Below are 27,064 nucleotides of genomic sequence, written 5' to 3' on the forward strand. Positions count from 1 at the left end.
AAGTTCCACACTTAACTCCAAAGGTTACTGAACTGAACCAATGGGCTTAGAATACCATCTATATCCCTATCATGGTTGTAATCACTCTGAAAACCGATCCAAGCTCCCTTAGACTTGATTCCTTCAATTAGTGCTTTGAGCTACCCTGAGCTTCTCAATGGCACTAACTCCTTCAAAATACTTTAACTGTCACTGAAACCTCATCTACTATCTCCAAAACATATCAAACACTGAAAATAGACTGATCATTTGCTCAAAATGAGCATTGTATCCCCAAACTAGGCCTTCCTCCACGGTTCGCACTACGCTGCCTGAAACTTCCCTGTAGCATCTCAGCCTTTAGAAGTCTCCAAATTCTTCCACAAATCCCTATAATGGATTCATAAGGCTCATTACAGTCAAGAATGGTTGTTGGTTCACTAAGAACGAGTACTGGTAGCTCCTACAACTGCCTCCAAATCCTAGTGGCCTTAAGCTCCAACATCTCCCTAGATGAAATCTCTATGCAGATGAATTCTTCAGCTTCTCTGGACTATTCCATTAGTTTTAGAAGGCTCCAATTAGCCTAGTTAGCCTCTTGTTTCACTCTCTCTCCCCTTGGTCGAAAACGGCTCCTTGAGTGCATTTAATCAATATCCCCCAGGGATACTCCACCAAACTTGGTGAACTACCCCTAACTCCAGTTAAACTTAGCATTCTACCTAAATTTTTCCACTCCGCTAGGTTGACCGTCGAAGGTAATCCGTTACAATAACTATTTGGGAACGGTATGAGGTGGTATAATCCCGACTGTTAGCAATAATCCTCCATAGAGCTGGAGGTCATGCAACCGTGTGTCAACCGTTTGCAACTGGCGGTTACGTTGGCATCAGAAGCATTTCAGAGAGCGGAATATCCACCGTTGATGTGAGCAGTCCAATCGAACGGCTATCACGCAATCTTGTGTAGATTCTTGCATGATCAATATCAGGTCTAGAGCATGCGAGAAAAGTAGTTTTCTCGTGCTACATGTCGACCGGAAAGGTTAATCACATGAAATCATAGAATACCATTTACAACTTTTTGTCCGCACAAGATATCGTTTCCCACTTTCTGAATACTACCCACGTGCTCAATACGGAACTTAAAGAAAGACGTTTAAGGAAAGGTTTAGCGCTTACCCCAAAAGGGAATATTCTAGGGAATATTCTAAGGAATATTCCTTGGAATATACTTTTTTTAATATTTTCAAAAACCAAATTAATCTTGGTCAAATGTCCAAAAATTGCAGTTTACTGGACTTTTAAAATTGCGATAACTCCTTCATACGGTGTCGGTTTTTCGAACCATTCACAGCGACGAAATTAGGAAGATGAGATCTATCCGGTCATTCAGGTTTGACACTCTTTCGAACACTTTGAAATTTGAGTTATCACTAAGGTCATTGATCAATATCTGATCACATAGTGTGATGAATAATAAATGATTCACCTTGTAAAGCCACATTGTGATGAACAAAAAATTATTTTGACAGATAAAGAACAAATAATGTCACAACATGATGAACAACAAGTGACATCACAATTTGACAAATAATGAATGGCATTGCAATGTGATAAATTATGTAAAATGTCACAACATGACAAACAATAACTGGTGTTGCAATGTGATGACCAATAAATGCCATTAGAATGTGAAAAACTTTAAACATCATCACAATTAGACAAAAAATGATTTCTCAATGTGATCAACAAAACCATTGTCAATCATGACCAATTCTTGGTTGACCATGGTCAAACATAGTCAACCATGGTCATACATGGTTGAAAATAGTCAACCATAAACAAAACAGTCAACCTTGATCGACATGGTCAAGATGGCCAACTATGTTCAATCAAGGTCAAACATGGTAAAACCACATTCAACAATTGTGTACATGATCAACGTTGTTGATTATGGTTCACTATGGTAAACCATGGTTAATATGGTTAAGATGGACTACCATGGGCGTCATGGTCAACTGTTCTCAACCACAATCATCTATAAGTAAATGCTAACAGACCTAGAGTAACATGTTCAACAAGAGTTAACTATATGATGACCATATTCAACCATGGTTGAATAAGCTCAACCATGGTCAAACATGGTCACTAATTTCAACTGTGTTTAACCATTTCCATACAAGCTCAACAATAGTCAACCATGTTCACCAATGATCAATCATAATTAACCATGGACAAGATGGTCAACCATGCTTAACCATGGTCACATTGTCAAACCATGGACTTATGGTCAACAAAGACAACAACGGTCACCTATGGTCAACCAAAGTCAAACATGTTCAAACCAAGGAAAAGTATGGTTTACATGGTAAAAAATCATTAAGCATGGTTAGCATTTCCAGCCACCCTCCAAAGTAGTCATTTATTGTCAACTATAGTTATACAAGTACAACCATGGTCAAGCATAGCTTCACCATATTTAACCATAGTTAGTCATATGTTGACCATATATAACCATGGTTGAATAAGCTTAACCATGGTCAAATATGGTCAATCTTGTTTCCCTATGGTTAAACAATCGCAACCATGGTTGACCACTTTCATACATGGTCACCCATAATCAACAATGGACAACATGGTCAACCATGGGTTACCATGATACTCATTCCCATCAAATTAAAACATGGTCAACCTTGTTCATGTATGACCAAACAAGACTAACCATGATCTACCATTTTCATCCTTAGTCAACCATATTCAACCATGGACAAAATGATTGACCATGGCCAAACATCATCAAACCATGGACACAAATGGTCAACATGCACTACCATGGTCACCTATGGTCGACCAAGGTTAGCATAGTCAAGCTAAGGCCAAATATGGTCTCCATGGTCGAATATCATCAAGCATGGTCAACCGTGATCAACCATAGTGAACCATAACCAATCATAGTCAACTATAACTACAAATTTGCAATCATTATCCATTATAAAGTGACCATATTTAATCATAGTTAATGAAGATGAACCATGAGAAAAAATTTCAAACCATTAGCAACCATCCTCATCACGTTGAAGTATGGTCAACATGGCCAAACATAGTCAACCATGCTCATACACGATCAACATGGATAACTATAATTAACCACGAACAAAGATTGTCAAAACGTGGTCAACCATTTTCACCCATGCTTAACCACAATCACAATACGCAACATGATCAATCATGGTAAACCATTGTCTATTCTAATCTATAATAAATAACTTTAGTTTAACATGAATAGTCATGGACACTCATAGGAAACCATTTTTTGATCATAATCTACACTTGTGAGCCATAAATTTATCATATTTAACTATAGTAAACTAAGGTTAACCATGGTCTACTAATCCTCCTCATGGGCTTCAACCATCAACTACTGCAACCATATATTAATGAAATGGTTGATATACACCCATCAACATCATTTTCCAGCTTTTGTACACCAATTGATGCCATTAATTTCAAAAGCTGGAAAATAATGGTGATCAATGCATATTAATTTTTTTATTAATGTGATTATGCTACTATGTTGTCAATCGAAAATAAATGATCAATGTTGTGGATCTATATAGTATTATAATGGTTTATTTTTATTATTTTAATTAAATGCATAATTAAAAATATCAATTTTTGTCTTAATAATATTAAGATTAAAAAAAAAAACTCTTTTGTTTGTCTTTTAAAAGACATGTCTCTCTTTAGAGTAATTTATTTGATTATTGCAATAAAAGGTTATTTCTACAATTTAGTGTGAAGGAAATGTGTAATTCCTTCCCTTCTCATTATGGATTTCACATATGACATTCAAAAATATATTAATAACAAAAGAAAATCTAAATATTAACTATAAAATATTTTAACGTCAAGTTTTAATGTAATTGAAAGTAACATGAACCACTCTCTCATGGGGGTGTGATCTAAGAGCGAGATGTATATTTCAAAATATGTGCCACAAGCAACACTTGTCTCTTCCTTGTCCTCACGTGTTATGGAAACCGTTCTCTTGGAATTACCAACTCACATCCCCTCATTATAAATGCATGGGGGTAGTTGAGTTTTGGCATAGGTATGATGTTATCTATCACATCATGGTTTATATTTTCTCCATTTCAATGAGAGAAGTATGTTTGGATAGATTGGCTCCAACCTTTGGTGAATTTGACAGTTCCTATGTATTCATTAACAAGTGAATGAGCCAAGAGAGGAATCTTTTTTTCAAAATGTGTGTCGTGATTAACACATGTCCCTTCTTGGTCTTGGTGTGTCATGAAAAATGATATCTTGCTTGAGGTCATCAACTCACGTCCTCTCATTATAAATGCATGGAGTTATTTGAAGGGTGGTAAATGTACGATGTTATCTGGGGTGGTGGGCAGGAGGCCTCCTCACCTTGCTACTTATGTGATCTAAACTTAAAAAAGAATGCAACAAATCACAGATATAACAATAAATGCAAAGATGCAGGAGAAATAACACTTCATTTCATTAATATCGAGTACTGAAATATGCTTACAAACAGAATGGAAATAAACTAGCTCGGGCGATGGTAGCTTATCTCTGAGAATAGATGTGGCGGCTACATGCCTGTGAAATATGTTACAAAGAGGCTAGAAGGCCTATTTATTATTGAGAAACAATGGAAAACCACAAGCATCCAAAAACCTAACCCTAGGAGATGAAGTGCCAAAGATATGGGCCCCGTTTGGGTAAATTGGTACATCAACTTCCCGGGGTCATAAATTTGGCATACAATCTTCGTTCGATGTGCACAATACCTCGTTAGAAGTATCTACCTGAGGACTACAAATTTCAAATGCAAACATCAATTAAAGTCTCATGATTTCCCAATTTTCCTAAAAAAATGTCGTTTAGGGCCTCAAAAGAGCTTTGAAAGTTTAGGACCCGAAAAACTGCCAAAAATTGTAAACTGTGCTACAAATAAGGAAACTGAAAAATGAAAGAGACAAAGTTAGGGGTTCAAGTGGAATAGGTGGGTGGCCACCAATATCCACGTGGATTAGTCCTCCCCCCCTTAGGAAATAATGATTCGCATTGTGTTGAGTGCCTCCATGAGGTGGGGAAACTTTTGCTGAACTTGGTACCTCGTGACCCACTTATCTTAGTGCAGGAATTGCCAAACTTTGACAAATAAATATAGTTGGATCTTTTGTTGGTGAGTTTTTTAATCTATTTTTCCATGATCTGATTAGTTGTTGCATGTTCCATGTAGTTTGGCTTTAACTTTGTTGGTGTGAGCTGTTCTGCAATGTCTGATGTGTCCAGTAATGGTGGGGAGTATGGTCAAAGGTGGTCCACATTGAACACTGGGTGTAGGCCAAGGAATGGGGAAATGATGAGATCAAGATTATTGTCTCCCATAATATTGGTAATGGTGTAAGGTCTATATCGTAATGGGCAAAGCTTGCAGTGGGGTCCAGCAAGGTGCTCCTTCTGGAAATGTAGCCAAAAATTGTTGCCCACCTAAAACTTGTGTGAAACCCAATGTTGATCATGGTGCTCCTTCTACTTAACATTGGCTCTGTCCAATATATCATGGACATGCTGGCGGATTTTTTGAATGTGATCAGTGAAGTTGTTAGCCATGTTGGCTTTAGACTGGACTTGAGATGAATCTGCTTGAGTAGCTGCAAATTTTATGGCCATGTCAATGGGATATAATGGAAGAAACCTAAGACGTTAGTCCTACCTGAAAGGGGTTATGGCCCATTGAGCTGTGAAGAGCTGGGTTGTATCTATTGTTGGCATTATGAGATAAGTGTTGTCCTTGATGGCAAACCACACTGATGACAAATCATAGTGCAAAAGGTCAGCAGCAAGGAATTGATGATCAGACTATAAGAAGAAGAGAAAGTTCATACACGCAGGTTCGTTAAGCCCAAGTTGCGTGTACACGCAGGTTGGCTTCAGCAAAAGCGCGTGTATGTGGAAAAGTACCTTTGGTCCATGGCGGTTAGTCCTTGGAAGTTGTGCCTATGGTTTCGGACCATTGTGTCTCGACGGGCGTGTCGATCCCTAGTTTTGAAGTTGATGGTATTGTGTTTCTATGGTTTTGGCTCTTGGTATTGAACAAGGCCTAAGGCTATATAAGGAGAAGGAAATCATTAGGCAAGTGCATCTGAAATGTCTTGAATATCTGATGAAGCATTAGATCCAATATACAGGGTTATGGGTTGATGATGCATTGCTTGATCTGAGCTAAGGAGAGATCTCACCGGTTGATGGAGAACTAGATCTAAGGAGAGATCGGGATCAAATGGTTTGAAATGAACTATCTTTATGATGCTTATTCTAGATCTACATACTGACGCATGTATAGTTCTATAAGTGTTATGAGTATAACTGATGTCTGGTACAGCTGCAAGTTATGAGAAATTATTTTTAGATCTGTACGCGGGTTGTCTTTGGTAAAAGTGCGTATACACGCGGATTTGATTCATCGAAGTAGCGTATACATTGTAAAGCTTGATATTTGAAGTTGCAGATGGGTCAGATGGTTATTACAGAGTTCTGTGTCTGCTCTGTGTTCTGGTGACTGTTGTTAACAGGGTTTCAGTGATTCAGAGTTTGATGATTGTTTTGAGCTTCAATGATAGTTATGGGTCCAGTATGAAAATTGGATGAAAAGTGGCCTTACAGATTATGTGTTGTGCTTCAGTGTATCCAGTCTGAAAATTGATGAAACGTGGTACCTGGAGGTGAGAAGATTGTAGGCAAGCACCTACGTACTAGTATCTAAGCTAGTACAAAAGCTAAAGGAGATCTTTGGAGCATTGTAGCAGGTAGCAGCCTACGTACTAGTAAATGGATCGGCTAGTACAAGAGCAAAGGGGGTTGTAGCTCCCGTACTGGTATAAGACTGCACCAGTACAAATATTGTAAAAGGATTTTCTTATTAAGAAGAAGATTGAGATGACTTGCAGCAGGTGGTTTTCACCCACATTGGGTTTCCACCTTATATCTTTGTGTTCATGTGTGTGGCTCTTGTGTGATGTTCTGTTCTGTTATTCTGCACCTGTTTACTGTTAATATGCTTAATAATGATCTGATGCATTTACTGAAGATTAAGCTAACTGAATTATAAGATCTCTGGATATACGCGAGTTTCATTAGACTCAGTAGCGTGTACACGCGGGTTCACTTAATTAAAGTAGCGTATATGGTTCTGAGTATGAAATTGAAAAGTTTGATTGATCTGATAATACTGATTCACCCCCCCCTCTCAGTATTATTTCCAACAATTGGTATCAGAGCAGGTCCTTTGGTAGAAGCTTGATCGCTTGAAGGAGATCCGTGGAACAATGGGAAAGAAGCTTAAGAAGAAAGCTCATAAGAAGAAGAAGACATCTCAGAAGGACTATGACAGTGGGAGAGTCGATTGGGGATTAGGTATAAGAAGCTCTTCAGATTCAGAATCAGATTCAGAATCATTATCAGGTATGAATGTGTTATCCTCTGATGTTCCTGCTATATTTCCTTGTGAAAGTGATGGAAGTGATAGTGAAACTACTGAACATGCTTTTATGGGTGAGCAAGAAAAGTGTCAAATAGAGGCAGTGTTTAGAAGGCTTGCAGACAAAGTTAAAGATCAACAAGATCTATTGAACAAAAGGGAATGTGCTTTCAAAGAAGAAGTTACCAAACTAAAGGCCCAAATAGAAGAAGGAAACAAGGTAAGAAAGCTACTCAAGGACAAGGAAGACCAATGTCAAAAATTGCAGCATGAAGTGACATCATTAAGAAAAGAAGTCAACGAAAGAAGCACAACCATCAAGAAACTCAAAGATAGATCCAGCTACTATGAAAATCTTGAAGCTACAATCCCCTCACTAAAAGGAGATCTTGAAGAATCAAAGAAGCAGAATACAGATCTACTCCAAGCTATTGCAAAACAAGAAAACGAAGTCACCAGCTTAAAATCTCAACTAGAATGTGCCTTCCGAGTTCGTCAAATGCAGCAGGATCTGAATGAAGAACAAGAAAAGGAGATTCTCAAACTAAGGCATCAGTTGGAAGAAGGAAGGAAAGATGGAGAAGACATGAATAAGCAATGTCTAGAAAAGGAGGAACAACTTCAAGTTGAGGTAAATATCTTGAAAGGTAAAATAGAAGAAAAGGATAAGCTTTTACGATTTCAAGATAGTTCTAAAGTCTTGGATGATATTCTTAGTAGTCAAAGGTCTCCTGCTATCAAGACTGGTCTTGGTTTCCATGAATCTGTTGAAGGTGAATCTAGTTCACAAGGTGAGGCAAGGAACTCTAAAGAGAAATCCAAAATGATCAACAAGGAGATGAAAGGTCAATCTCATCATCAACCAAGGAAAGAAAGTCTTCAAAGAAAATCTTTTACTCCTCCTATGAATAATATTGAATGTTATAATCTTGGACATGTTGCAGCTAGAAGTAGAAGAAGAAGAGTTCAAGACTATTATGCGGACAGGTCATCTCAATCAAGGTACTTTAATGGATATTGCTTTGCTTGCAATATGTATGGTCACAAAGCTACTAATTGCTACAGGAGGAATATGAAACATGTAAGATGTTATGCATGTAACAAGCTTGGACATATAGCAAAGGAATGCAGGAACAAAGGATGGACATCACACCAAAAGGAGAAAACCTCATCACACTTGAAGATATGGAGGAAGAAGGAAGTACAGTCAGCACAATGTACTGAGACACAGCACAGCACAGACATATCAGACTCAGGGGGAGCCGAAAGTGTAAACCTTCAGTATCCTGAATCTCATACGCAAGTTCCTTAAAGGGAAGTCGCGTATATACGCGAGTTAGACACTGCAAAGTCGCGTATATGTCAGTCTGAGGAAAAGCAGTGGGGACAGGCTCAGAAAAGGGATTTGATATGATTCAGTCCATTATTTTCTCTATTGGTTAATAGTTACAATCGGCTGAGGATGTGTGAAAAATGTTTTGATACTTGTAAGATGTCTAGAAGTGTTTTGATCCTAACTTGATGATGATGATGATGATGATGTCTTGATGCTTACTGCTGATATATGCATGATCAAATCTAACAGATGGCACAGGTTGAGGGGGAGCATATGCCTTTAGTAATTCATTGTTGGCATTATGGCTTATAATTCTTGGTGATGATTCTTATATGGCTAAATGATATACCTTGCTATGATGTGGTTGTGAGTTGTCTATGATAAAATCTCATATGATTCTTGAGGTTACATAGTTGATGATCAGATCAGATTTATGGTTGATTCTTTGATGATGCCTATATGGTGCTTACATGGTGATCTTCATAAGGACAAGGAGAAGTACAAAGCTTGAATATACATCTTCACTTGATGATGGGTCACTCATATATTGCTGTTGTCATATGCATAAAAATCATACAGTTATGATGCAGGCACTCTTGTAGATAAGGATTGTTGCTGTTGATGATATCAAGAAGTTTTGTCAAATGAGCTTGAGCTCAAGATACATAATGCTGATACATGGATGACTACTCAAAGTTGCTTTATTGGAGACATGGTGATGAGTTCTTATCTATATGATGATAGGTTTATACTTACATATGTTAATTGATGCAGATGTTCCCAAGTAATGATACTTGGATCATGTAGAGCTTGATGAAATGGCTATGGTGGTTTCACACATGATACAATGTGAATGACTCTGAATTCTGTTCAAAGGGATGAATTGATGCATACATACCTTGTTATAGGTTGATGACCTATTCTCTACAGGACATTTACAGGTTGCTGATATGGAAATTTGTGTACGTGTGTTGTTTAAAGGATATCCGCGTGCATACGCCGTTTTACAAGGGGATAGTCGCGTATATGGTGTACGCGTGTTGCGTAAGGGATATCTGCGTATATACGCCAGTTTATGTGTATACAGACGCGTATATGGAGATTTGAAGGAAATCAGCAGGGACAGATGTTGGTTGCAGAAAGTCTGATATAGGTCTGACAGAGATCATCTGGCACAGGTTCAGGGGGAGCAGATAATCTTCCAATGATGCATTGTTGGCATTATCTTAAAGCTTTTGGTTCTAGTTCACATTTGGTGTTGATTTCAGGAGGAACAAAGGCGAAAGAAGAACAGAAGGATCTCTTGGTTGCTGATCTGAATGGTGATTATCAGATGCTGCTAGTGACTTTCATAAGTCTTGGTCTAGTTATTTCGTCTCTATGTCATATTTCTCTTTTGTGGTATCTCTTTCATGGTGTCAAGGTCATGTAACGGCCTATTTTGGTTTCCCCACTATGCCTGGGATGATTGATGCAATATGATTGGTTGTCATATGTAAACTTTTGATGTATCCCCACTTGGTTGGGTGGATGAGTCAATTTTTGTATATCCTCACTTAGTTGAGAGATGGATGTATGTATGAGTCTTTGGTGATAGGAAGGTCTTTTATGATGTATAGAGTCATGTTCTTCTTGAAGAACATCTTTTGCAGATCTTGCCTATAGTCAGGAAGAGCATGAACAGCACACTTCAGCAATACAGAGACTTGGCATGTACTCAGGGGGAGCATTGACAGATTGGTACACCTTGGCATATACAAAGGGGGAGATTATTCAGAGATTTCAGCAGGTACTCAGGGGGAGTATGGACAGTGGAATGATTCAGCAAAGGAAGAGAATATCTTGGTCCACCCTTTGCCCTTGATGTCAAAGGGGGAGAGTGATTTGGTGTTGTTGCCATCAAGTCCAAAGGGGGAGATTGTTGGCATTATGATGCATGTGTTGTACTTGATGGCAACCCTCTCATAGAAGAATATCTCACTTATGTATAACTGGATGAATCTTCAGACGAGATATCAGATGTAACTGATGGAGGACAGCTCAAAGGAATCAGATGATGAATCTTCAGAAGAGATATCAGATGTGACTGATGGAAGAATATCTCACTTATGTATAACTGGATGAATCTTCAGACGAGATATCAGATGTGACTGATGGAGGATAGCTCAAAGGAATCAGATGATGAATCTTCAGAAGAGATATCAGATGTGACTGATGGAGGACAGCTCAAAGGAATCAAATGATAGTTCTAAGTGTGACAAGTTAGCTTTGCCATCAAGTCCAAAGGGGGAGATTGTTGGCATTATGAGATAAGTGTTGTCCTTGATGGCAAACCACACTGATGACAAATCATAGTGCAGAAGGTCAGCAGCAAGGAATTGATGATCAGACTATAAGAAGAAGAGAAAGTTCATACACGCAGGTTCGTTAAGCCCAAGTCGCGTGTACACGCAGGTTGGCTTCAGCAAAAGCGCGTGTATGTGGAAAAGTACCTTTGGTCCATGGCGGTTAGTCCTTGGAAGTTGTGCCTATGGTTTCGGACCATTGTGTCTCGACGGGCGTGTCGATCCCTAGTTTTGAAGTTGATGGTATTGTGTTTCTATGGTTTTGGCTCTTGGTATTGAACAAGGCCTAAGGCTATATAAGGAGAAGGAAATCATTAGGCAAGTGCATCTGAAATGTCTTGAATATCTGATGAAGCATTAGATCCAATATACAGGGTTATGGGTTGATGATGCATTGCTTGATCTGAGCTAAGGAGAGATCTCACCAGTTGATGGAGAACTAGATCTAAGGAGAGATCGGGATCAAATGGTTTGAAATGAACTATCTTTATGATGCTTATTCTAGATCTACATACTGACGCATGTATAGTTCTATAAGTGTTATGAGTATAACTGATGTCTGGTACAGCTGCAAGTTATGAGAAATTATTTTTAGATCTGTACGCGGGTTGTCTTTGGTAAAAGTGCGTATACACGCGGATTTGATTCATCGAAGTAGCGTATACATTGTAAAGCTTGATATTTGAAGTTGCAGATGGGTCAGATGGTTATTACAGAGTTCTGTGTCTGCTCTGTGTTCTGGTGACTGTTGTTAACAGGGTTTCAGTGATTCAGAGTTTGATGATTGGTTTGAGCTTCAATGATAGTTATGGGTCCAGTATGAAAATTGGATGAAAAGTGGCCTTACAGATTATGTGTTGTGCTTCAGTGTATCCAGTCTGAAAATTGATGAAACGTGGTACCTGGAGGTGAGAAGATTGTAGGCAAGCACCTACGTACTAGTATCTAAGCTAGTACAAAAGCTAAAGGAGATCTTTGGAGCATTGTAGCAGGTAGCAGCCTGCGTACTAGTAAATGGATCGGCTAGTACAAGAGCAAAGGGGGTTGTAGCTCCCGTACTGGTATAAAACTGCACCAGTACAAATATTGTAAAAGGATTTTCTTATTAAGAAGAAGATTGAGATGACTTGCAGCAGGTGGTTTTCACCCACATTGGGTCTCCACCTTATATCTTTGTGTTCATGTGTGTGGCTCTTGTGTGATGTTCTGTTCTGTTATTCTGCACCTGTTTACTGTTAATATGCTTAATAATGATCTGATGCATTTACTGAAGATTAAGCTAACTGAATTATAAGATCTCTGGATATACGCGAGTTTCATTAGACTCAGTAGCGTGTACACGCGGTTTCACTTAATTAAAGTAGCGTATATGGTTCTGAGTATGAAATTGAAAAGTTTGATTGATCTGATAATACTGATTCACCCCCCCCCCTCTCAGTATTATTTCCAACATCTATCTTAGGCATACGGGAGAATTTCATCCCATGTGCATGGATGCTTTGAGTTGTACATGTGTCGAATATGTATGATCATCATGTTAATGACCTATGTTTGGCCATTAGTTTAGGGATGGAAATTCATGGACTTATTAAGTTTGGTATCCAGCATCGACCAGAGACTTGACCAAAATTCACTTAGGAATCTGTTGTCCCAATCTGAGACAATGGACAATGGGATCCTAAAGTGTACTCACACTCGCTTAATGAATATCTTAGCAGTGGCCTCTGTTGTGATACTCTTCTTGCTCACTGCCATAATGGCCATCTTAAATAATCTGTCAACAATAATGAAAATGCAGTCGTTGTTGTGCTTAGTAGAAGGAAGGCCCGACATGTAATCCATGGGGATAGATTCCCAAGGTCAACTAGGAGTAGGTAGAGGAGAATATAGGCCTTGCTTCTTGATGGTTGGTTTGGAAACGACGCATGTAGTGCAATATTTAATGTACCTCCGAACATCACGACAAAGGTTTGACCAATAAAAATACTCCTGAAGTACTGCCACTATTTTCTCTACTCTGAAATGTGAAATGACCCAACTATAGTGCACCTCCCAAATAATATTGGAATTCTCACTTGAAGGAACACAAATGTGTCCCAACTGCAAGAACAATGTATCATAGAGGTGAAAATTTGGAACTTTCTTACCTTCCAAGATTGTCTGGTATGTGTTGTTGAATTTTGGATCACTCTTGTAAATATGTGGCCACCCCAAAGTATCGTGCCCATGGGAGTCGAGTACAATGATCAGCGCCATGACTAATGATCGACTGAGGCATCATACAACATTATTGGTGTTGCCTTTCTTGTACTTAATGTTCAGATGGAATTGTTGTAGGTATGTGGACCATTTCTGATGGCGATCATTCTCCAACTTCCCTTGTGTCTGTATGAAGTGTAGGGGTCGGTGGTATGTGTAGATGACTATTTCCTTCCCATAATTTAATGCTTCCATTGACGGAAGGCCTACATAATGGAATACATTTCTTTGTTATAGGTGGGATACTTTCATATTGTGTCTAAAAGTGTCTCACTGTGGTAAGCCATTGGATGCTCCTACTAAGTAAGAATTGCACCAATAGCATAGTTAGAGGCATCTGTCTCAATATCAAATGGTTGTTGTAGGTTTGGTAATGTGAGCACTGTTGCAGAGCAGAGGCGTTGCTTCAACTCAACAAACGCCTTCTGTTGGGTTTCAGACCAAAATAAATTTGCTTTCACTCCACCCTTGGTGACTTGACTTAAAGGCCAAGTGATATGAGAGAACCTTAACACGAACCTACAGTAGAAATTGGCAAGGCCCAGAAAGCTGTGGAGCTATGTTAGAGTGGTTGGGGTTGGCCAATCCCGAATGAATTTTACCTTGGCTGGGTCCACATGCACACCCTACTCATCAATGATGTGCCCCAGATATTGAACCTGGGTCATGCGGAAAATGAATTTCTCCAGATTGACACATAGCTTGTGTTGACATGGGGTTTGAGCGAGTTGTCGAATATGGTGGAGGTTCTCTTCGTGAGTCTGGCTGAAGATCAAGATGTCATCAAAATATACCACCATGAATGCATTGGTGAAGGGTCGCAAGATGTCATCCATCAACCTCATGAAGGTTGTTGGTGCATTCGTCAACTCGAAAGGCATGACTAATCATTCCATAAGGAAAAAAATTTCCTGGTATGTTAAATGATCTTACTGGATTGATTTGGATAGATCAAAGAGATGGCGGTAGGCAAGGCTACTTGAGGTATCCTGTACAACTTATTTCCCAAAGTAATAATCATAGATCAAGGTCTAAACTCACATACAACATGCCACTACCAGAAGTATGGTTGTCCTAATAATACATCACAAACTTCAAGAGGAACAACATCACACAATACCTCATCTGTGAAGGGCTTGATGTTGTAGGGAAGGCAACACTACTAGCTGACACAAATATCTCATCTTTGGTGAAGCCACCTGATGGCGTACAACTGCAGATGTACTATAGTCAGTAGACCCAACCGCTTCATAACCTGTGTTGAAATGAGATTCTTTTGACTCCCACTATCGACAATGAACTATAGTAGAGAACCCTTCACCCACATATGTGTGTGGAAGAGGTGTTCCCACTCCTGTGGATCTTCAGTCTCATTCTTTTGGATCTTGGTGGTGTCCACAGTGACACTGGGCTTCGTGTCAATGATCTACTTACCTTTTACGTTCCCATTGTAGGGTTTTGACTCAGAGTCGGAACACGTGTCTGATACGGAGGGCTTCAACTCAACCATTAGTGAATGCTTTTCCCGACACTCACTTGTGTTGTGAGTGGAGCTCTTATGAAACTCACACCATTTTCACGTGTCTTCTTTGTCTTTGGGGTGTTGCTCTTTGCTTGCAGCCTCGTAGGGTTTTCTTGGGTCACCCCGCCTTGCCTTTTTCCTTTGCTCTGTGGTTTGGGGGCGCCTTTCCCTTGCTATGGATTCACAAATCCAAAGTCTCGCTTCTTTTGTTTAAACTTCTGCTCAATCTTAACAGCATATCAGTATGTTGTGTTGAGCAAGGATATGTCGAGGAACTCCATATCTTCCTAGATGTATCTATGTAGACAAATGTGGTACTTGAGTACCAAATGTCGCTTAGAATCCTTAATACCCAACTTTGTGTGAAGGGTATGAACAGCATTGGTAAACTCCAGAATGTCTTGGTCCTTTCCTTGTCACAGCATGGTCCAATTTATGTGTTTATCCTCATAACTCTTGACGGGGTAGTATTACTCCTTGATGGCATCCCAGAACTAATTCCAAGTGGGTGCCACTGAAAATAGTGAGGGTGTACTTCCATCCTTCTTTTCACAGTAGGTTTTCCACCAGTCCTTGATGTGGGGGGCAACTTTAAGAAGTGAAAAAGTAATCTTTTCCTGGTTGGAAAATTCATGAACAAAAAAATATCCTTCTAGCATATTTAACCATTTATCTATGGCATCTGCATCTATCTAACATTTAAATATGGGGATTTCAAAGTTAACTTGTACCTTAAAGGGTGTGGTGCTTCCACAGTGGCTGCTGGAAGAAGATGTGTCATCTTTGGGTAGTCGTTGAAGGATTTGGGCAAAGTTGTCCATCATCGCGTTCCTCTGTCGTTCAAGGGCTTCTTCGAGCAAGATTTTGAAAGGATCTCCTACCCCCTTTTCTTTATTCTCTTCCTCCATGGGAGGCCATCGAGATTTGTGATGATGGTCTTGCAAAGGTTCAACCAGTTCGAGCCCTAACTCCATATATCCCGACCTCGATGGGAACATGCAAAGAAAAATAGAGAAACAATAAATGAATTTGATACCACTGGTATGAACTTAAATAGAAACACAACAAATAAAAAATATAACCATAAATTTAGAGATGTAGCAAAAATAACACTTCATTTCATTAATATCAAACACTGAAATATGCTTACAAACATAATGGAAATAAAGTAGCTCAAGCGATGGTAGCTTATCTCTAAGAAGAGATGTGGTGGCTACATGCCTTTGAACTATGTTACAATGAGGCTCGAAGACCTATTTATTATTGATAAACAATCCAAAACAGTAAAAATCCAAAAACCTAACCCTAGGAAATGAAGCACCATAACTATGGGCCCCATTTGGGTAAATTGGTACATCAACTTCCCAGGGTCGTAACATTGGCATACGATCTCCACTTGACACGCACAATACTTCACTAAAAATATTTATCTGAAGACTACAACTTTGAATGCACACATTGATGAGAGACTTTGGTTTTCTTGGGTTTCCCAAAAAACATTGTTTAGGGGCTCAAAACATCTCTGGAAATTCATGACCCGAAAAGCTACCAAAAATAGTAAATTGTGCTACAATTAGGGAAACTGAAAAAATGAAAGAGAGAGTGTTGGGGGTCCAAGTGGAATAGGTAGGTGGCCACCAATATCCACCTGGATCATTATAGTTCTCTATTCTGATACACTCAACATGTCTCGGTGGCTTGGCTCCTTCCTTTGGTAAAATTGACAAGAGTTTTTGTTTTGGTGGCAAGACGATATCTGTTTAGTTCATTTCCATAAGTTTTAGGATTGTTGAATTAGGTCCATGTTCTTCATTTTTTTTTCACAATACACTGAGTGGGTCGGTCTTCAAATTGGTGGTTGTTCTAACCACCTCTACACTCCAAGGAACTAATTCCATAGCTATCTAATTTAACTATCTTGTCTTGGTTTGTGGTGTATGTTATTTGGGAAAATATTTCTATAAAATTTGAGGGATTGGTAGCCAACCTTCATCTTTAGTGACTCAAAATCATGACAAATGAAGCTGTCATGAGTTTCTTCATCCATTTTAGTTATCGAAAAGAAAGTTCAACACTTCACACAATCCATCAATCAATCCAAATTTCATCCCTCGACATCAAGATGTCCTCCTAATAGTTTATTCACTCAAATGGAGAAATTGTCCAAAGAATATAATGAGTAATAGTAATAAAAGAATACCAAAATACTTTATCATTTGGTGGATGTCTAGACTACTAACTCAACACATGAGACCCACTAGTGATAATTGACTCTTCCTCCTAAATTTTAAATGTACTTTCATATTTATACTCTCCTCAAACCTTTTGTATAATTAAATTTTAATATATTATGTCCAATCCTTACCCATACTTTCAAGACACTTCTTAAAATACAACTGCATTTTTATAGAATTGGCAGAGAAAAAAAAAAAAAAAAAACTAATAGTGTACTTCGAAGGTAACCCCAAAGCAACACTCTTATAATTCCTAAATTTCCCTAATATCAGTTATAAATATATGTATTTTTACTTTGTTCTCAAATTAAGTTCTAAAAAGTAACCCTTTCATAATATAAAATTGGGCGGGGAAAAAAAAAACTAATAATGTACTTCGAAGGTAACCCCAAAGCAACACTCTTATAATTCCTAAATTTCCCTAATATCAGTTATAAATATATATATTTTTACTTTGTTCTTAAATTAAGTTCTAAAAAGTAACCTTTCATAATATAAAATTTCCACAATCTTGAATATATATATATATGAGAGAAAAATAAGAGATTATGATAAGGCCCATCAAATACTTTAAAAAAAGGAAAGAGAGTTTATCAAAAGGGTTTAAAGAAATTTAGGTTAGTTAACGTTAAACATCACTGTCGACGGTTGACGATTGTTCATTCGCTTAGTCCATCGCTTAGTCCATGAAAAAAAGGGTTTAATAATTGAAGTACTTCAGATCGATCTGTGAAGACGAGCATGTTAACAGCTATATTCAGTTGTAGACTTAATTACGCCTTCGCCATCGCACCTGATAAAGACGACCCGTGTCCATTGATTATAATGTCCCATATACAGTACTTTTTACTCGAAATTCTGACATATTTGTGAACATTGGAGGAATCTGTCACTGGTCATTGAGAGTTTATTGAAAAGATAAAAAGTAGGAATACAGTTGCCAGTCTGCAACTTGAGCTTACCCTATTAGTGAACATCATTTGACGAGTGAGGAAGAATTGAAATTCAGGTAAAACCACAAGTACACTACTCCCGTTCACTTCCCTGATGCCGCCTCAACCGCTCCAAGAAAAAACTCTTACATCCCTCAAGATCATACAATGCTTCCTCCCTATCAGCTTGCTGCTGCTGCAGAAAAATCTACAAAGAAACAATATATATTATTTGCATAATCCAGCAATCCACTTGAACTGTTAATTCATAAATTGATATGTGAGCACTCCATAATCTTATTCCCGTATCTGACTTATTCGTATGTCCATTTCAATGCTTTCATCATATGTACAGACACTGAATATTGAATTTGCAACAACTGAATATTCAATTTGAATCTTATTTGTAACTCACTTTATACCTGCTCCCCCACATTTTCAGTCATTCATGAATTTGCAACAACTGCTTATTATAAATAGTTTGGATGCTTCAGACAAAGATGCATGTTACACAGGGAAAGATGCATGATGCAAACCTTTTGTAGGAAAATTTCCGAAATTTAAATAGTTTGGTTGCTACAGACAACGATGCAAGTTGCAAACCTTTTGTAGGTAAAATTCATAAATTTGGTGGACATAAGCTTACATAAGCGAATTAACTGTTTGAAGTTATGAACAAAGCTAACTTCACTTGCTCAAATTTCCTGAATATTTCTGAATCTGCAACGAAACTATTCTAAGGTGCAGTAAAACAGGATTTCGAAACCAGGAAACAAGAGGTTGCTGTGCTCCCTAGCTTGTTTTAGCACATATTTCCTCTTTCAGTACAAAAAAAGCACAATTTGTATTAATATCAGAGTAGAAATTTACAAAAGTCATCTGTTGTTCAAAGCATAAGCCATTTTGGCATTGTCTGTTAATTAAAACAGGCTGTAATTGCAGGTACCTCAAAACCTCAATAAGAAATAGCAAGTGATACAGCTATTCTCTGATTAAACTATGTATAGGGAACTGAAAGGATATAAGCTAGATACAAAAATACACAAAATTACAGCCAGCAGTGGTATGCCTGTTTTAGGATACTGTATGGTCTTGTTGAAAAATACACCATCTACGATGGGGAAGAAAATCCCTCCTCGTAGAGGACACTGTTTTATGCCCAGTGGCCAGGCAGCCGAATAATCTCCAACAGAAACAAAACCAGACTTCAGTAGTGCCCAGGAGAGAGCCTATATTCCTGGAAAAAGAAGGTCCTCCATGACATAGGTGTTGTTCTCCCAGTTGATTTCCATGTACCATTTACCAGATTCTTGGAACATACCTTTTTTTGATAGGCTGTCAGCTTGCATATTTTGGGATCTGCCTATGTGCTGGATTGTGTAGCCATTTTGAAGTTGCCAAAGGACCTCTATTCTCTTCATCCATCCTAGTAAAGAAGGGGTGTTGATGGAAGCCTTTCCTAAAACATGGTCGATTATGATCTTGGAGTCTCCATATACATGTAGGAAAGGGATATTTAAGAAATTGCTGAACCACAATAGGCCCCAAAGAGCCATTTCTTCCGCCTTATTGTTGGTGCCATTTCCTCCATTCCAGAGAATACTATAGGTTAGTTGTTCAGTTATGGATATCCAAACCCCACAAGCACATAACCCTTTTTGTGCAGTGTGTTGTCAAAAAAGCAGGTTAGTTGTTCAGTTATGGATATCCAAACCCCACAAGCACATAACCCTTTTTGTGCAGTGCGTTGTCAAAAAAGCCCATTGGATACATTAGCAGTGAGTTAATGTGCCCACGGGGATTGTTACTTGGCCATTTGGGCTGGGGAAAAAACACTATAATTTGTTACAATTCTGTGAAAGACCTACTGGAAATCCTCTCTCGTGTTCTGGAACAAGAAGTTGTTCCACCATTTCCAGATTGCCCATATACTGATTAAAGGAATGGGTCTCTAGGAGGGCTTCTGTGTACCCCACCATTCCAGTGAATCCTTGATGGATGAATGCAGTATAAAACGAAAGCCAAAATATTTAGATAAATTTTTCCATACCTGTGTGGTGAGTTTACATTGCAGGAAGATGTGATTGTTGTTTTCAGCTTCGCATTTACAAATAGAATAGATACCCGGCCCTTGCCAGTGTCTTTTCTGTAGATTCTCCGAGATGAAGTTCTTGTTTGGAAAAACTAGCCAAGAAAAGATGATAATTTTGTTTGGAATACTTGTTTTCCAAAAAACTGTGGGGAAATGTAGATTGAAGTGCTGGTATTCTAGAGAGAGAGATAAGTATCAGCTACAATAATATTATCAGTCTTCATCTTACCTTTCCATGTGAGATAATCTCAGGGTTCCATATGGCAGATACCAATTTTTTTTATATTTGCTATGATCTTGTTCCATTGTAGGACCGCTTGACCATATAGGCCAATGATGTGTGCTTCCTTCCAAATCAGTAAAGGGCCTTGCCAGCCCACTATAGCTTGGCCCCATAAAAATATGCCCAATCCATGAAGGATATTTTTAATGTTCTCTGGTATGGAGCATTCCTCCCCAGCTCCAAGTATTGGATCCAGTGCTATAAGAATACTGTTTCCATTCTGAAATCTCCATGTAAGTTGTTGAAAGAAAAAATGCCTATGATTCCTTTCCTCTACCAGTATCCAAAGTCTTTATTACCAAAGTACCTTTTTGGATGGTATTACTCTAGGTGCCTTTCGCAAATAAACCCCTTTCATCAATAAAGCTCCTCCAAATCTGTAGAGATCCATAATTCCCCATCCCCTAGTGCTTTTGGAAGAGTAATGTTGGCCAATTTGGTTTAATGATATTTCTTCCTTTCATGGCAGCCTCCCAAAATGAAATTTGTTGTGAGGCTATATAGCTCCTTGATAATGCTTGCAGAGATATGGAATAGGTGGGCCTAATATACAGTTAGGTGTACTAAGACTGCTTGTGCAAGAATAACTCTCCCACCCATTGAGAGACATCTGAACTCCCATCCAGATATCCTTTTATAATATCGATCAATGATCCATTGCCAGTCAGCTCTATTATAGCAACAAGGTTTTAGGTGGTATCCAGATACTTCATTCCCTTTTGAATAGGTATTTCTTTCATACAATATAATCCTTCAATATATTTAGTGGTTTCCATGTCGCATTCCGCATAATAAATTACAAATTTTCCTTCATTTGTTTATAGTCTTGTAAATTTCTTTAGAATATTAAAAAAAACATAACCAAGAGAAGTGGCAGAGCATACCCAAAATCAATATGTCATATACTGTTGTTGTTGCTTATCATCAGAGGCCGGAAATGTTCCTCCATAACTGCTCTTTTTATGTGCAGGCTTAGGCAGTCCATTGCCAAGATGATATTTCCTCTATGTTACACCATACAACTGACAGAGAGGGGACACGACCTCTTAAACATGGATATTGGTCCAACACGAAAATCCAATCTCATCATGTTCTTATTCCAACCACCTCTTAAACATTTATATGGGTCCAACACGTAAACCCAATCTCATCATTGTTGTTATTCCGATTACTTGCTTAATGTCTTTTGTGTTGAAAAGATTGAACAAGCTAGTAGAAATCTCATCGGTTTCGTTATTCCAATTACTTACTTAATGTTTTATGTGTTGAAAAAATTAAACAGGCCGAGGATTCAACCAGGCTATTCTCCAAGCCAATGGGCTGCTTTGCATCCGAACCACATGCCTTCCTTAATGACAAAAAAAAGCTGATAGAGTGGACTGATATCACAACATCGAAATCAGATCACGGGAAATGAAAAAATAACATGAAACATATCCCTAAGAAACACAATCTATTAAATCACCCTTCCAAACCCGTCGTGTCCCATATGTTAAAATCTTGGACAAACTTATGTCCCGGGAAATTAACAAATTAGCAAGAAAACCTGCAGACCCCATGGAACTTCCCAATCCGCTGGGATACATGGAACCATTGCCCATAAGTAAGATTTAAAAATCAACAAAGCACCACGCTCCGTGTCAATGAGTCGATACTCCCTCCTAAGGACAGGAGTTACGTCCCGCCTGGCTCTTATTTATATGATTCTAAAATATTTTCAAATATCTGGTCTCTATTCTAAAATTATAGATAAAAATAACTATCCCTCCTCTATCTGATTCCTAAATATTTTCAAAATTTATTATTTAATTCTGAAATTTTAAATAAAAATGACCATCTATATTAAACATTCCACAAAATAATAATTAAAATGACCACTCTGCATTTGGAGCTACATATGGTAACCAAATAAATTTAACCAGAGTGATCACCTTGGGTGCAGCTTTTCCAGCCTGATTATGCAACATGGTAGGGTCATAGAATAACCATAACTCTTCTGTGAACTCTATAATAACTGTTTATGTCTCTCGAAAGAGAATCTAAATGTAATCTACAAATAAATGTGAATGAATTTGGATTAAATGATATTTATAAGTAGATCATATATATATATATATATATTCAAATGGTTAAAGATAACAAGTTTTTTTTAAATAATTAATAAAAGTAGATTAAACTGAATCTATGCCAATGTAGGGAGCATTCAAGAAAATAATAATAAACATTTTGTAGTCTTGGGAAGAGATCAAAAAGTGAGTAAACATCAAGATCATATTTGGAAAAAAAATTTATATTTTTGACTCATGTTACAGGAAACTCGAAATTGTATTTTCAGGATATATCATACATATCATGTATTAATATCATAATGTACTATGGAGATAAAAAGATTAACTGTAAATTTTGGATATTTTAGAAATTTGACAAACCTAAGCTAGATGACTTTAGGAATGGGATTGGGAATCGGAAGGGAGAGAAAAATGGGAAATGGTACTGGTACTTACTAAGTAAAAGGGAAGAAAAATGGGAAATGGTTCTCCTACTTACTGAGTAAAAGGGAACCAAAATGGGAAATGGTTCTCCTACATACTAAGTAAAAGGAGAGAAAAATGGGAAATGGTTCTCCTACTTATTGAATAGTCCAATAGCATAGAGATTGAGCTAAGTACTAGCCACCATGCCTCCAAAAACCAAGGATACTTCATGAGCTCATTGTGATATGATTGATGTCAAAATAAGCTGCAAATATTGCCAAAAATCTATTGAATGAAGGGGTATTAACATGTTCAAGCAAGGAAGCCATGTAAATTCATAAAGGGCACCAAATGAAGCAATAGGGCATATTAGTGCAGAATACCTTCAGAAGTTTGAGACTCAGTCATTGAAAGAGCAAAGAATTTCACTTGCAAAGTTTGGGAGCCCAGACTCAACCAACTTAGTTTGAACTTGATGAGAAGTTTCAACATTCAAGCGATAATGTTGATAGTTAATATCATATATGTAGACTTGCAGTAAGCTAGTGGCCCCTTAGCTTGTAGGCTTTATTTTTTGACTCTAGAGGCCATTTAGAGGCTCATGGCCCCTTAGCTTGTAGGCTTTATTTTTTGACTCTAGAGGCCATTTAGAGGCTCATTGATTATATATTTTGTTGCTGATATATATTGCACTTGGTGCCATTTTGATATATTCACCTTTACATGGCATATATATGAGCAAAATTTACATATTTTGTGTCTATTGGTTTGGAATCATGATTTTAAATCTTAACCTCTTCATTGATTTTAACCCTCATGGATATTTAGAATGAATTCCAATAAATAACCCTATTGGAATACAATTCTAAGGACATGAATTAGGTTTACAATTAGGTTATTTATTGGAATAATGGTTTTAAATCTTAATAAGAGTTTATTGGTTTAGACTTTTGGAATCAGGCCAGGATCCAAAACATGTTCATTAAGATCTAACAAGTGCCCCTTTAACCAGTCCTAGTTTGGAACCAGGTTTATTAGGTGGACCATTTTGGATTTTTTAAATATCTAGAGAGTTTCTTTTTAATAGTTAATAAATGTAGATTAAAATGAATCCATACCAAAGGAGCATTCAAGAAAATAGTAATAAATATTTTGTAGTTCTAGGAAGACATCAAGAAGTGAGTAAACATCAAGATCATATTTGAAAAAATAAGCTATATCTCTGGTTCATATTACAAGAAAATGGAAATTGGATTTTTAAGATATATCATAAATATCATGTATTAATATGATAATGTACTATGGAGATAGAAATATTCGCTGTAAATTTTGGATATTTTAGAAATTTGATAAACCTAACCTAGATAACTTTAGGAATGGGATTGGGAACGTGAAGGGAGAGAAAAATGGGAAATGGTTCTCTTACTTACCAAGTAGAGGGAGAGTGATATAGGAAATGGGTTTCCTACTTACTCAGTAGTGGAACAATAGAGAGTTTGAGCTAAGTACTAGTCATCATGCCTCCACAAGCCAAGGATACTGCATGAGCTCATTATCATATGATTGATGGAAAAATAATCTACAAATATTGCCAAATCTATTGAATGAGGGGGTATTAACAGGTTCAAGCAACACTTGGCTAGGATAGGAAGTCATGTAAATCCATGTGGGGCACCAAATGAAGTAATAGGACATAAGTACCTTCTGAAGTTTGAGAATGAGCCATTGAACAAGGAGAGTATTTCAGTTGCAAAGTTTGGGAGTCCAGACTCAACCAACTTAGCTTGATCATGATGAGAAGTTTCAACTTTCAAGTGATAATGTTGATCACTAATATCATATATGTAGACTTGTAGTAGGCTAGTGGCCCATAGCTTGTAGTTTTTGTTTTTGGACTCTAGAGGCCATTTAGAGCCTCATTGATTATATGTTTTGTTGCTGATATGTATTGCACTTGGTGCCATTTTGATATATTCACCTTTACATGGTATATATATAAGAGAAAACTGTGCATATTTTGTGTCTATTGGATTGTAATCATGGTTTTAAATCCTAACATCTTCATTGAGTTTATCCCTCATGGATATTTAGAATGTATTCCAACAAATAACCCTATAGCAATACAATTCTAAGAACATGAGTTAGGTTTACAATTAAGCTATTTATTAAAATCATGTTTTTAAATCTTAACATGAGTTTATTGGTTTACAATTTTTTAATCAGAATCAAAACCTATTCTTTAAGATCTAACCAGCCCAAAACCTATTCATTAATATCTAACAAGTCTCCCTTTAACCCGTTGATTTTGAAACCAAATTTATTAAGTAAACCAATTTGATCACCAATTTTAATTTTTCAAAATATATATATATCTTTTAAATATCCATAAAAAATTTTTTTAATAATTAATAAATATAAATTAAAATGAATCCATACCAATATAAAGAACATTCAAGAAAATAATAAATAAAAAGCATTCAAGAAAATAATAATAAACCTTTTGTAATAGTGAAAAGACATGTGAGTAAACGTCAAAATCATATTTTAAAAAATATATATATATATATATTCTTAATGCGTATTACGAGAAATTGGATATTCATATATATGAGCTAATGTAGCCTATATATTATGAAGATGGAAAAGTTAACTCTAAATTTTAAAATATTTAAAAATGTGATAAACCTATAACATTAAGGATGGGATTGGGAAGGGAGAGCCAAATAGGAGATGGTCGGGGATGGATAGCTAAATGGGAAATGGTTCTCGTACTTACTGAAAGCAGATTCAACATGAAGAGTAATCTGATATAATAACGCGTCTATTGTGCATCTCATTCATAATTATTTCAAATTTCTTTATCGAAACCTGCAAGCAATGGAGTTGATCTTCAAGAACCTCCAAAGCTTCTCGATTACAGGAGAGGCTCCTCGCTTCCATGGATCTATCGACGCCCACTTCAGACTGCGAGAACTTACCTCCATTCACACATCCTATTTTATCACCATCCACAGAAGGTGGTGTGTTTTCGCCGTTGATTGCAGTGTCACACTGTAACACCCTCTCTGTGGCGTCCTCAATTTTCGCATGCAGTTCTGATGCCTGGCCCAACACAACTGTTATCTCATCCATCTCCATTGATATTATGATAAGATTATTGATATCTAAGTCAAATTCAGCGACTGTGGCCTTCGGTTATATTATTGATTCGAAGCTTCTGAATACTGAGCAGCTTACTAAGTACAATATGTGAATCGAAAGCTTCGGCACCTGGTAAAACCAAGCAAAAAATTAGAGAAAACCTTATATTTAAGGTCAGCTAGGTTAACAGTAGGAAAGGAGGGGGTGAACGAATTTCAAACAACAGCATGGCTCAGTACCAACCATACAGTTAAATAGATTCCTTAAAGGTCAGCTAGGTTGCACAGTAGAAAAGGAGGGGGGTGAACGAATTTCAAACAATACCGTGTCTCAGTACGAACCATACACTTGCATAGAATTCTTAAAGATGGGAGAGCAAGTAATTGAGGCAAAGCACATGCCACGAAGGCCTTATAAACGCAAAGGAACGTGAGATGTAGGAGCCATCAAGTGGAGAGGGCTCCTTGAGTTCCGAGATGAAATCGGCTAGATTGGGTCATTTCCAATTACTACTATCATAACCTCTCTTATTTGTATGATATCCCGTCATTTCCAACTATTATTACTATAATTTTTTTACTCTTATGATTTGCTACATCTATAAGGTCTAAGTGAACCCATGAATTGTCCGTAAAATTAATTCTATCCATTTGAACCTTGAACCACATATTTTATATAAAATTTCATATTAATGTTATTGCCAATAAATACTGCAAAAAATATCTTTATTATAATAATATCTTGTTGAATTGAGGCTTAGGGAAGCCCTTGAGATTGAAAAAAGGCCAAGTAATCTCAATAGAGAACACGACTGGAAGATGGGTAGTTGCTCAGTCCTATCGTTCTTCACTTCCTCCCTTCCCTCTTTTTATAGCTTTTTCTAATTTTCTTATTAGTTAGGTTCCCCTTGTTATCCCCTCTCTCTTTTGCCTTTGTTTTTTAATGGGTT

General features: G+C 37.4%; 1 pseudogene; it reads right to left on the minus strand.

The window, feature by feature from the left end:
• Positions 1 to 26,112, minus strand: part of LOC149160599 (plastid division protein PDV2-like) — a 152,170-nt pseudogene extending 126,058 nt beyond the window's left edge.
• Between the last annotated feature and the right edge of the window lie 952 nt (positions 26,113 to 27,064).

The sequence above is a fragment of the Pinus tabuliformis genome, chromosome 5_2 (assembly GCF_031772625.1).
Source record: "Pinus tabuliformis cultivar Carrire ecotype Pingquan chromosome 5_2, CPIR1, whole genome shotgun sequence".
NCBI lineage: Eukaryota > Viridiplantae > Streptophyta > Pinopsida > Pinales > Pinaceae > Pinus > Pinus tabuliformis.